General features: G+C 38.2%; 1 protein-coding gene across 4 annotated transcripts in view; it reads left to right on the forward strand.

Moving 5' to 3' along the window:
• Positions 1-14,451, forward strand: part of LOC134348431 (spectrin beta chain, non-erythrocytic 1-like) — a 334,104-nt gene that overhangs the window by 294,214 nt on the left and 25,439 nt on the right. The gene's annotated exons all lie outside the window — the stretch shown is intronic.

A 14,451-nucleotide genomic window follows, 5' to 3' on the forward strand; every position in this document is an offset into this window, starting at 1 on the left:
TAATCACACTGTTCAGTTTTCTCTCCTGAATTGCTTATGATTTTGTTGTTCATTCTGCTGTGCTCCTTGTATTTTTTGGTATATTTCCCAATTGCTTTCCCTTCCTTGCATTCTGATATGAATGTATTTTCAATCCAGCCACAATGTTCTCTTAAAAATGTTCCTGTTCAGTTTTTCCTCCAGAGATTTTAAATAAAAGTCTTGCTCCTTGACATGATTTTGTTGAAAATGTGTTTATGTTGCTTGCCTTTTTATTTTGATCCGCTGCTCTGCTGTTGAAAACCTAATTTTGTCACGTGCCATTTCCTTCAATTTACATTGGCATGGTTCATTCTTCATTGACTATTGTGTAGAAAATGAAGTTGCACTATAATTCAAAAAGCAAAAGAAGATTACAGAAAATAAATTGTATAAATACTGCCAAGCAAGCAAATGCAGTTCTAAATTTTAAATCTAAAAGAATTTGTGGAAAATTAAAGATAGAAGTCAATCTGGAAATTTTGTTTCCTCACTTTGTCCTTGCTGCATCACTGTTGCCCATTGCATCTCTGGGCACTTGACATGAGGAAGAAAAAACCTGGAAGAGCAATACTTGCGCCTAGAGTGGAGCTACTCGTTTAACTTAACTTGGATATAGCACCCAGTATATGGCAGCTTATATACAGGCCAAATATAAGCTACTTTTCGAAACAGTCAGTTTAATCTTGTGGATAAATTACTGGATTACTAGCCACTAGTCTATATTGTTGATCTTGAACTGCTGGGATTTTTAAAGCACTGAAACTACTGGATAATTGTGAATATTCAACTGATTCTCTAATGTCCTTCAGGGACAGAGGTCTGCCATCCATATCAAGTCTGATCCATTTTTCACAGGGCTTTACATTACAGAAACAGACCCTTCAGCCCATCATGTCAAAAAATCAAATTCCAACTTGATGTTGTAAGAAAAATAGTTTCATATACAATATCATGGGTAGTTTTAACTTTCAGATAGATTGCATTATCCTCAATTTCCTTATCCAATCAGGCAGATTACTGATGCAACAGATTTTAAAATTTCTTCAGATCAGCTTCTGCAGAGTAAGCAGTTGGTCAAGAGTTTATGATTATCAGAGAAACAACCCGTTCTCTTTGAACTGTGGCAGTTTATGAAATTAAACCACACGGTTAAGAACTTAGGAATGGAATGGATCATTCAGCTCCTTGAACTTGTTCTGCCACAATTCGATAGCCAATGGCTGTTCTAGGCTTAATTCCATTTATCTGTTCAGATTTATTCCCATTGATATTCCTTACCTACAAAAACTCCATTTGTTTCTTGAAAATTTCCTTGATTGTGCATCCAAGGCTTCAAAAGACCTCAAAATTTTCAGTACCTTTTGTGTGAGAAGGTATTTCCATATTTCACTGATGAATAGCCTTTTCCAATTTGAATCTGATATTATAAGATTAAAGGATTAGGACTTCTTGAATACTGAAAAGTAAGTTTAAAAAATCCAAGCATCCTGATTTAAAATGTGAAAACTCGTGAAAACTTATTACAAAAGGAAACTTCCTTTGCATTGTCTGAACAGTGTTAACTTTGATATGGTGTTGACCAGGAGGGCTTCAACATTGAACACAGCCCTCAACCCACCCAACTCACAGACCTAAAGGCACAAGCTTTCAAATGCATCACCAATGCTCACAGGTCTTCAGCACGCAGGAAGGAAGACCATAAGTGTGGGCCCTAATACGCTTGAAACACCCAGATGAAGATATGCTGGAACACCCTGTCTTTGTAGAGGTAACTGAAGTTGAAAAGTGTCTATCATGAAACAAACCTGGTAAGTTTTCAAATATGAATGAATTTGACAACTAAATTTTAAATAACATGAAATATGGCATATGATATGAGTTGAGATAAGGCAGTGTTGCCACATAACTGCTAAAAAAAACACACAAAATAATACCTTTGATATACAGTAAGATCAATTAGCAGTCAATAAACAAGTAATCTCCTGTGTTGATTGCAATGGATGACACCTTAACTTGCTCAATAAATAATGAAGGAGCAAACCTTAAAATCTATTACTGCTGTTGTATCTGAAAAAGGGCCCCAATATCTGAACAGCCTCATGATCGAAATTATTTTTTTGGAAACAAATGGTCCGATTTATATTTCAGGGAAATATTTCTGGAGGGGCTGTCTTTGGGCATATCAATTACAAAGATCAAGAATCCACTTACAGGTCATCTAAGTAGTAGGTCATCTACTCGTAGTTCTTATTCTGTAACAATTGGGTAAAACACTTAAACATAAATCCTCTGAAACTAAAATAAAATAAAGCTTGCAATTAGCATGCATGATTAAAACTGTAAAAATACAGAGAGCTACACAATTCAGTGTTTATGAGAAGGAAACAATGCTGTTATGTTTAAGTAAAATTAAAATTATCTCCAGTTTAGGATGAATATTGAAACATCGATTCTCATACCAGGAAGAATAATTCTACCAAGTCTTTTCTCCTATCAAAGTTTGTGACTCTTGATTTTATTTTTGTAAATCATAACTTAAAAATTTTAAAGGCATGATAAAGGACAGATTTTGTGTTGCTTGCACAATGTGGAACATTGTAATAGATTTCTTCATTGGGATGGAGGAAAAGAAAGCCATCTTGAATTTGGTCAAATATTTTTTTCTTTGGTTGATAAATGCTAATTTAGAAGAAAAATTGCATCAAATTCATGTCTTCAGATGGAAGAAATAATTCAGAGGGACTGCTAGTGAAATTGGTCCTGCTTATACACATTAAATGTCTTTAAAAGTGATTTTGTTTTATATGTTCCCAGCATTATTAAAGATCCTTCAAGAGTATAGTTCAGACATAATATCCTCTTTTCAAACTGACACCTGATTAAAGGTTGTGCTTCACAATCATATCCTTGGTGAATAATGACCTTCCTCATAAAACCTCTTGTATTGCTTCATTTAAACTAAGTTGTTAGATTTGATATACTTAGAAAAACTGTCAGAATGAATGTAGATTTTAACCTTATTTACTTCTGTTGTCTCTACAAAAAATTAAGAAATAATATTGGGAAGGAAGGGACAGGGACAGAAAGGTTAAAAGGAAATTTCTCGTATGTGTTGTATTTGTCCACTGAGGATGTCAAGTTGTGTGTCTGTGCCAAATTGTGTTTTTTTTAAAGGTCCTCAGTGGTTTGATATAGCTTGCTGCTGATTTTGGTTCCAAAGTTCATTGGGTTTATTGAATTTTATAATAATTCCTCATTTCATGATTTTTAAATGGATTTGGGTGGGAAGAAAAAGCTGCTGGTTTTTACTTGGACAAAGTATTCAATGTCATATTGTGTTGTGGTGCCAAGCTTCCTTTCAGTGGAAAACATAAAAACAAAGGAATAGTGATGATGAGGAAAAAAACATGAATATAAATATATTCCAACAACGAGCAATGAGTAAAACTGAAAGATTACACAAATTAAGAGGTGTAAATTTTTATTGATCCCCAAATTTTGTTTAGCTTGCTTTTTGATATTCCCTGTGGATCAGGGGAAAAAAATTGCAGGATCAGTTAATTGCTCTTTCTTCCATCCTATTTTGGAGCAGTGGTTAAAAAATGTGTTTAATATTCAGGAAACACTGATTCAAGCAGCTTACAGAGCTTTTATCAGAATGCTTCCAGACATATGCTTTCAACTTCTTCATTCAAATACTCATAGACGGACCCTATCCTAACATTTCTGAGTGGCAATGTTTGTGCTCCCTCAGATTCTATCACTTGTTGAAGGAGTCACAGTCATTCTATTCTCTATTCACGATAATTTTGCCAATATAGGGCAAAATAGTCGTTTATTATTTATGCTGAGGTCAACAAGGTTAGAAATCAACCTTTGATGAAAGAGAATGAAGTCCAAAGTAAATGAGGGTAGAGATCAGACTTGGGCTTGGGATGACAAAGAAGTAGTAGAGTTGTGTTGCCAAACTACATGGAAATATGTCCTTTCGCTTCCAGTGTTATTCTGCCCCACAGGTACTAAACTAATCTTATTTCTTAGCGTTCAGCCCAAGCTAACTTTATCTAGCTTTCTTCCTCAAATCCCCGCTAAAGTTCCTACACTCACCTTAAATCTGGACCCTCATACATAGCTGTAGATCTCCATGCATTCTGCTCAAACAGGGATCGCAACTTTATATTGGCAACTTCCTTTTGCAGCAACTTTGTCCCAGACCTAAATTCTGCGCTGTAAAATTTAAAGTGTCAGAGATGGCAATGGAGTTGCTCCACACAGTTTAGCTCCTCTGCTGCGTACATCAAGGCCTTAGGTGTTTTCAACAGTGCCATAGGCGTGGAACTGCAAGCATCCACTTCACCTGCCTCCTTAGACATTTCTCACCAGCAAAAATGCAGAGTCTGCTTTGTGGAACTAAGAATGTTAAAATATTTACCAATTAATGTTCCAAAATTTCTCAGGGTAAGTAACACTCAGGTACAAGCCTGCCATGGAATACTTAACTCAACAGGCTTTGCATTCTTTCTTTCAAAAACGCATCTGATAACATATTACAGTTAACTATAAACACAAGAGATTCCACGGACGCTGAAAATCCAGAGTAACACATGCAAAATGCTGGAGGAGCTCGGCAGGTCAGGCAGTACCTTTGGAAATTAATAGAGTCCTGATGAATTGTCTCAACCCAAACAGTCAACTCTTTATTCCTTTCCATAGATGTGTGGTAGAGTTAAATATTCACACAGATCTTTCCTGCTGGAACATGAATATGGACAATGGCCAATGACCCAGTCTGTGACACAAAATCACCCACACTAAGATTCTCCCTCCATCAAATCATGTTGCTTGGTCCAGACCATAGGAGAGCAGGACTTTACTAAATATAGTGGCATATCAGGATGTCCTGCCATGCCAGCATCTGTGGAACAATCTAGTCAGTACCAACCCATGCTTTGTATGCTGATTGATTTTCTTCAGATACCTATCCAATTTCTTTTTAGTTCCACTTCCATCACCCTGAGAGGCAGAGAATTACTATTTGCTATGTAAAATGGTTTGTCCCCCAGGTCTTCAGGTCTTCTACTGAAACCTTAAATCTGCATTCCCTATTGCAACTACCAACAGCTAATTCAGACAGTTTTTCTTTCACCACTTTGTTGAAACTGACTTTAATCTTGTGTGCTGCGCTCAAGCTCTTCAAATCAAGCAGAAAAACACTAGTTTCTGCAATCTAAACCAACTAAAATCCCTCAACCCTGGAATAATTCTGGGAAATATTCTCCTCTTCCTCTCATAAATTTCACAGCTTCAAGTGTGGTGACCAGCACCATGGCAATGCTATTAAAATCAAAACGTTTGATTTATAAAGGTTCAACATTACTTCTACACTTCTATACTCGGTGTTCTATTTATAAATCCCAAGACACCAAATGCTTTGTAATCTCTTTCAATTTGTCGTGGTATCTTCAAAGGTTTGTGCAACTGAACTGCAGGCTTCTTTGTTTCTGTATAAGACCATACGATAAGGGAGCAGAATTAGACCATTTGGCCCATCAAGTCTGCTCCACCATTTCGTCATGACTGATCCAATTTTTCCCTCAGCCCCAGTTTCCAGCTTTTCCCCATATCACTTCATGCCTTGACCAATCAAGAATCTGTCAACCTCTGCCTTAAATATACATAAAGACTTGGACTCCACAGCTACCTGTGACAAAGAATTCCACAAATTAACCACTCTCTGGCTAAAGAAATTCCTCCTCTTCTCCATTCTAAACAGATGCCCCTCTATTCTGAGGCTGTGTCCTCTGGTCTTAGACTCTTCCACCACAGGAAACATCCTCTCCACATCCATCGATCAAGGCCTTTCACCATTTGATAGGTTTCAATGAGCTCATGCCTCATTCTTCTGAATTCTAGTAAATACAGCCATCAAACATTCTTCAGATGTCAAGCCATTCAAACCTGGAATCATTTTTGTGAACTTCCTTTGAACTCTCTTCAGTTTAATGCACTTTAAAGCTGTGCCATTGTGTGTACACTGCTGTGTCCTTAGCCACAATACAATAACTCACAATATCGGTGTTAATTTCCATCTGCCATTTATCTGCTCACTCTGCTAGCCTGTCTATGTTTGGTTATAGTCATTTGGTATCACCTTTACTATTTGCCATGAATGCAAGTTTGTAGTAATTAGCAATTTTGAAATGTTTATTCCATTCCTGCGTAAATAACAAAAGGCACTGTTCATCACACCAAACCTTAGCAAATACCACTATCCAATATCTTGTGCACAAGAGATGCTGCAGATACTAGCAATCTTGAGCAAAACACACAAAATGCTAGAGGAACTCAGCAGGTCAGGCAGCATCTATTGAGGGGAATGAAATAGTCAATTCGTTCAGGCCAAGACCATTCATCAGGACTGAATAAGAACGAGAAAGAAGTCAGAATAAGATAGTGGGGGGAGGGGAAGGAATACAAGCTGGTAGGTGATAGGTGAAACCAGCTGAGGGGGAAGGTGCATTGGTTGGGGAAGGAGATAAGGCAAGAAGCTGGAAGAGGTAAAGACCTGAAGAAAGAAGAAATTTTGTAGGAGAGGACAGCAAACCATTGAAGAAATCATCTTTCTGTCTAAAAAACACCATTTCCTGTTTTATATCTTAAAGCTGATTAGTTTTTTCCATTTTCTCACTGTATCAAGATGACATTGACCTTGTTATGCTATAGGAAACAATTTTGTTTGCCAGTATTAAATATAGTGCCTTCTGAAATGATTTCTCAAAATCCATATGGCAACATCCCATCTATTGCATTCCCCTCAAGTATGTTCTCAGTAGCTTCATCAAAAATTTGGTTTGTCAAATGCAATTTGCCTTTTACAAATCTGTTCCTGGCTCAACTTAGCAACCAAAACGTCTTCAAGTGCTAGATAATTTTTCCTCCTGATTACGATTTCTAAAATCTCATGTTGCTACTGATGCAAAACAAAAAGATGGCAGTTAGACAATTGGCAGAACACAAAGAAAGGAGTGAAATTTAGTTGAAGAAGGCAGCGTTGCACAGTGGAATGACAGGACCATTGATTTCCTTATGCTGATTTAGACTTAGTAAATAGGGCACAGTTTCCAAATATACAGATCATATAGAACTTGGAGGCTTAATGAACTATGGTACTAGGTTTCAAGGAAGTAAACAAGCTGGTAGAATGAGCAGATAGATGGCAAATGAAATTTAATGCTGACAATTTTGAAATGTTATATTGTGGTAGGAAAAATGAAAAGAGGCAATATAAATTGGTAAACACAATTTTGAAAGAGATGCAAGAAAAGAGATCTTGGAGAAAATGTTCATTGTTTGTTGAAAATGAAAAGTTTCAAATGTGTTTACAGAAGTATATGACATTGTGGGCATTATATTTCTACACACACAAAGTACAAGAAGGTATGATGAACCTTTATTAAACAGTTTTTCAGCAAGGTAGTGGCCAGTTCTTGGGCATCCCTGTTTGGCAAAGATATAAAATCTCTGGAGCAGATGCAGATGAGATTTACCAAAATGATTCTATGGACGAGGAGCTTCAACTACACAGAGAGACTGCAGGAGCTGGGACAGAGATATTGTGAGGAAATTAGAACAAAGACATTTAAAATCATTAAGCAGATTATGAGAAATTGTTTCCATGGGGGTCGGGGGGGGGTGTCAAGATCAAGAATGAAGGTGATAAATGACAATCAGATTCATTAACATCCTTCATCTATTAAATATGACATGAGAGGAAAACTAGTCAGCAGATGGTTTAGGTCTGGAATGCACTGCCACTGATAATAGTGGAGGCATATTTCAAAGAGCAGCTACTAAGGGTCCAAAAGCAAAAGGCAAAGGGTAAGGTAGCTTGCTGAATTGTAGAGACATAGAGATAGGGAGATACATAAAACAGGCCAAAGGGTCTCCTTCCCTGCTATAACAATTACGCAATTCAGGGTACCTACATTTAATCTTTCCAACTTTGATTTTAAGTTATTCCCTCAAATGTAATGTTCAAGACCGGTGATCCAGAACTCTTCAAAAGTCCAGGTACAATGTGCAGTAGTGTGTTGAAAGAGTGAAAAAGCAATTCCAAGTGAAGTTAGAGATGCAATTGGATGTACATCAACTTTGGCAAGCTTTGCATGCCAAAAAGTTCCCATAAGGTGAAGCCTAACATCATAATGTCTGTGATCCCCAGTGAGCACCTGGTCATCTGTTTCTGAGGCCAACAACAGAACATATTTTAAGAAGGTGAGCACACACAAGGTTTGATGGTGTACCCGGCAGGGTATTGAAAACCTGTCCCAACAAACTTACTGGAATGTTCAGGGATATCTGCACTTCTCACTGCTACCTGCAGTCAGAAGTTTCCACCTGCTTCAAAAGGGCATCAATCATACTGGTGTCCAAGTAGCACAGAGAGAACTGCCTCAACAACTATCACTTGGCGGCACTCACGTCTACTGTGATGAAGTACTATGACAGGTTGGTTGTGGCTTCAATTAATTCCTGCCTGAGCAAGGACCTGAACTGCTGCAATTTGCCTACCACTACAACAGGTCGACAGCAGATTCAATTTCATTTGTCCTTCTCTTAGCCTTGGATCACCAGGACAATAATATTTATGTTAGGTTGCTGTTATTTGATTACAGTTCAGCATTCAACACCATCATCCCCTCAGTACCAATCAACAAGTTTCAAAACCTGGGCCTTTGTACCTCATTCTGCAACGAGATCCTTGACTTCCTCATCAGGATATCACAGTCGATAGGATCAGAAATAACCTCCTCACTGCAATCAACACAGGCATACTTCAAAGATACATAATTATCCCACTACTCTACTCTACACTCTCCACACTCATGACTGTGTAGCTGAAACACAGTCTACAAGTTCAACGATGAAACAACTGTTGTTGCTAGAATCCCAGACAGTGACAAGGAGGCCTACAGAAGTGAGACAGATTGACTGGTTGAGTGGTGGCACAACAACAACTTTGTACTCAATGTCCGGAAGGCCAAGGAATTGATCATGGACTTCAGGAAAAGGAAGTCGGGAGAATGCAGACTAGCCCTTACTGAGGGATCAGCACTGGAAAGGGTGAGCAGATTCAAGTTCCCGAGTGTCAATATATCCGATGATCTATCCTGGACTCGATACATTACCAAATACTCTAACAAATTTCTGCAGCTGTAGCGTGGAGAGTATTCTGACTGGTTATATCACTGTAAGGCATGGAGACTCCAATGCACAGAATTGAAAACAAAAAGCTGCCGAGGCTTGTAGGATCTGCCACCTCCATCATGGTGCCTAGTCTCCCCACCATCAAGGATGACTTCTAAAGGCAATGCCTTAATACATCCATCATTAAAGGCCTTCTCCATCCAGGACATACCCTTTATCATTACTACCAAAAGGGAGGAGATACAGGAGCTTGAAGACATACAATCAATACTTTAGGAACAACTACTTCCCCTCTGCTATCCATGAACGATCCATAAACCCATGGACAGTATTTTCCTCTCTTTTAGCTCTATTTACTTACTTTATATATGTATTTCTAATTGTTATTGTTTCTGTATTGCTCTGTAAAAAGAACAAATTTCATCAAATGTCAGCTCTGATCAATCTCATTGTGATTCCTTAACTTGTCTCTTATTTCTTTCTCTCAGTTTATGATGTTACACGGTTTCAGCTGATTGTTTAAATGTGGGTATCTGGAGCTTTCAGGGCATGGCTTAGAATCAAGGTAATGACCAGAAAAATAGCCTCGTGGGAGTGTGTCATTACATTAGTAAAGAGGAGAGGAGCAAGTCATAAGATTTCTACTGGAGAGAAATGTGTTTTTGATGTAAAAGCATTGAAAAACTTTGACAAAACTGTAGCATTATCAGCACAAAGAAAGGAACAGATGTCTAATTGAGATAATTGCTGGCTATATATGAAGGAAACTTAAGAAAATGTTGTAGTGCAGTATAAATCTTCCCTAGAACTTAAAAGCAGGAGTGAAAATGTGACAGACATAATGGATTTTGTTTCTCTGTAGCGTTTGGCATTTATACTTTATGCTAATAATTTTGTACTAGATTGTGTTCTGTCCTCCCATTTGTTTGTTTATTTGGGATATGAGCCATTTGGCTAAAAGTATGCTCTCATTTTTAATGCTTCCTGTTTTCAGCAAATGCTTTCCATTAATGCCTTGGTCAGGCCTTTTAATGTCCTGCCATCCTCAGAATTTGTTTGTGGAAAATTGTTCTCACAATTGAAAACTATTTACATTAGTATTCTTTGCAGGATGTTAAGTTTATATGATGCACATGATACCAAGTTCTCATCACAGTAATATAAATCCAGTTAGGGTACATGTCATTTAACACATATTGCAATGACTGTGTACAATGTTTGGCTGCTCATTCTCTATAGTGGCAGTCGCTCTCAGAATGGATTTGTGCATGGAAAGAAGACGTCTTGTCAGTTGTGAATGCTTTTCCTATTCCTATAGGAACGATTTTCCTATTTTAATTTTATATTAACTTTAATTCAGACTATTAAATAGAGATGGAGACAGACTTAGGAATAGTGAATGAAGCATATGTGAACAGAGAAAATTAGACAAGAGAGCCACCGAGGAAATGAGATGGAGCAAGATAAAAATGCAGAGATAAATAAAGTGGGAAACTTGAAATGAAGTCACTACTGTACAAAGCAACACACAAAATGCTGGAGGAACTCAGCGTGTCAGGCAGCATCTCTGGAAAAGAGTAAATAGTCGATGTTTTGGGTCAAGACCCTTCTTCAGGACTTCAGCCCAAAATGTCAACTATTTATTCATTTCTATAGGTGCTGCCTGACCTGCTGAGTTCCACCAGCATTTTGTGCACTTTGCTTTGGATTTCCAGCATCTTTGGATTTTCTGGTGCATGTGATTTACTACAGTACATAAATGGTTTTGCTTCTGTATCTGGGCAATTACTGATCTGTGCTGTCATTTATTTGAGCAATCTTGTTTTTTTTATTAATAGTAGGATGCTAATAATTACTGTGATGAAGCTGAGCTTTGACTATTCCCATCCCATCTATGTAAAAAGACAGGGCAGTGGAAAAGATGATGCAGTAAAAGAAAAGTGAGATTGAAAATAAACATTGCAGATACCGGAAATCTGAAATAAATCAGAAAATGCCAGAAATGCTCAACAGGTCAGGTAGCATCAGTAAAGTAAGAAATAGAACTGGTATTTTAAATCAATGACCCTTGTTTTTATTTACATCAGAAAACTGAGAATGTTTAAATTCTAAGAATAAGATTTCTCAGAGGGAAACTGACCTGTCCAATAAAAAGTACAAAATGATTTATGGTTAACTGTGCAAAATAGAGGAGTATGAAAATAATTTTGAGGATAACAGCACTCACTTGCTATCAAAATTGGATTACATTGGACCTTCTTTATCAGTGACATGCAATCATTGTAATTCCCTTGTCCATTCGCACCTCCCATCCCTTCCCACTGATCTCCCTACTGGCACTTATCCTTGTAAGCAGAACAAGTGCTACACATCACATGCCCTTATTCTCCCTCCCTCGCCATCATTTAGGGCCCCAGACAGTCCTTCCAGGTGAGGCAACACTTCACTTGTGTGTCAGCTGGGGTGATATACTGCATCCGGTGCTCCCGGTGCGGCCTTCTATATATTGGCGAGACCTGATGCAGGCTGGGAGATTATTTCGCTGAACACCTACACTCTGTCCGCCAGAGAAAGCACGATCTCCCAGTGGCCACACATTTTAATTCCAACACACTATATTCCGTCTGGGTAGCCTCCAACCTGATGGCATGAACATTGACTTCTCTAACTTCCACTAGTGTCCCACTTCCCTTCGTACCCCATCCCTTATTAATCCCCTTTTTTCCCCTCTCTCTTTTTTCTCCCTGTGCCTCTCACTATAACTCCTGGCCTGCTCTTCATCCTCTGGGCTCCCCTCCCTCTTTCTTTCTCCCTAGGCTTCCCGTCCCATGATCCTCTCCCTTTTCCAGCCTCATATCCCTTTTGCCAATCAGCTTCCCAGCTTTTAGCTCCATCCCTCCTCCTCCTGTCTTCTCCTATCATTGTGGATCTCCCCCTCCCCCTCCCACTTTCAAATCTCTTACTATCTCTTCTTTCAGTTAGTCCTGATGAAGGGTCTCGGCCCGAAACGTCAACTGTACCTCTTCCTAGAGGTGCTGCCTGGCCTGCTGCGTTCACCAGCATTTTTTGTGTATGCTCATTGTAATCTGAATCATTTTGACAAATCTCATCTGCACCCTCTCTTACACCTTCCTAAAGACATCAACCAAATCCCATTAGGATCATTTCCAGGTGAAATTGGGCCACATCCTGCCAGGATCCACAGCATCAAATGTCCACCTAATGAAATCAGTTGCTGTGGAATGCACATCTGAAGCATTCTAGATTAAACAGCAGATCCTGGGTCCAAAAAAATGGCCACCATTTGTCAGCACAAATGACATGATAAAAAAGCTGTTGAAATTTATATTTAGATGCTATTTAAAACAACTACTTGGTTTACAGCAGAGCAACTCACAAGGCAACTTCAGACTTTACTTGTGATTGTGACACACAATCCAATATATTCAAGTATTTGTTAGAACTAGCACTGTTTTTTTTTGTTTGAGAATGTAATTACAAGGAAATTATTTAGTGGGTACCTCACTTGGACTCATTTAACATGTGAGTCACGGTCTCTGTGTCTTTGAGCTTAGCGAGGTGCTACATTTTCCAAAGAAGCCTATTCCCATCTTGTAATCTTCCCCCTATTCCTGGAAGTATCTGAAAGAAGAATAAAATAATTATTACTCAGGCTCCGTTGCTTAAGCATAAAGAACATAATAATAAAAAAACACAATATAAACACCATCCTATTAAACTCAATATATAAGTAACTGTGGGAGTAAATTATGAAGATGCATGCATGCCTATCTACCTGTGGGTGTAAATGGCAGTGTTAAATTATAATTGCTATTTAATGCAATAAATAGCAAGTGTTGTAAAGGTCACCTTGACATCTTAAGAGATGTCTCCATATTTTCTTCTGGCACTGCTTCATCTTTATCCCTTGCGGCATGTCTTCTTCCCTCCTGGAAAGTAATTTATTCAATGCCTTACAAAGAAAACCTTGGTTCTTTCTCCAGTTCTCTCCTCCATGGCAGCATACTGTTCGCTGCTGTCATCCACGAGGAGTGTGCCTTTAAAAGTTGACACCGTTCTCTGCTCTGCAGCAAATTGTCAGGAGATGCAACAAATTTAAAATTATCCCATTGGGACCCATGCAATTTGTGACTTAAACCACTTTTTTTTGGGTGGAAACTATATTCATGCTGTTATGCACCAGTTAAAGCTGTTTTCATTGTCTTTTTGGGGTGATCAGTTTGGCTTCAATGCTAAGCGCAACAATCTTGAAGTGCAACAAAAAGTGAAGTCCAGTATCCAGACAACTACGGTTCAGCGGCAACTTACGAGTGCAGGAGCAAAGTTTGTTATGTAAACACTGAATCTACTATTGCATTGCACTTGCTCCTGTTTTGTGTACAGGATTCCCAGAGAACTATGTGGTGTAAAGCTCCTGTGTGGACATCCTGAACATGGACTGAAGTCACGAGAAATAGGGAGTTTTCCTTTGAAGAGCCTGATAACTCTTAATAAATCCCAATAATGGAACATTTCCTCAGAACTACTGAGAGTGCAGCCCACCTTCTGTACTGCTTTTCTCACTCTTCAACATTCCTTCATACTGCCCTATCAACAATGCAGACTGCCCCAAAACTACTCTTCTAAAGTAATAGAGTACAACTCCCCTGCCAAAAGCAGCACACCCTCAGTATTGCTCTTCCAACAATACAGCATTTGCTCATGACATCATCTGCATGTGATCAAGATATTACACACAGCTTATCCAAACCAATCCAAAATTAAGAACCCAATGGTAAGACAGCTGCCAAATGAATCAAACTGAAATAAATAATATAACATATCACTGTTCTTTTCAGGGTTTAAATTGATCTTTGCAGTTTCTTCATACCTGTTTTTTCTTTAAAAAAAATCAACAAATCATTCTAAATGAATCAGCTGTTGACATTTTCTTGAACATTCAATGATGTGATCACGGATGTGTGAGTGAAATGGCTAGGATAATGTAATATCATTAAAGTAGTCCAAAGTAATCTTTCAATATTAATATCCTTTCCAATGTTAAATCCCATCGGCAACAATGATCCACTGAATTTTCACGTTCTCATGCCTTGTAAAAGCTATCTGTTGCCAATAGAGAGAAAATAAAGCCAGTTTACATGAATGAAGTATCCAGGAAAACAAAAGTTTGATATTCTAGTGTTGTACACAATCATTTTCCTA

The sequence above is a fragment of the Mobula hypostoma genome, chromosome 1 (assembly GCF_963921235.1).
Source record: "Mobula hypostoma chromosome 1, sMobHyp1.1, whole genome shotgun sequence".
Lineage (NCBI taxonomy): Eukaryota > Metazoa > Chordata > Chondrichthyes > Myliobatiformes > Myliobatidae > Mobula > Mobula hypostoma.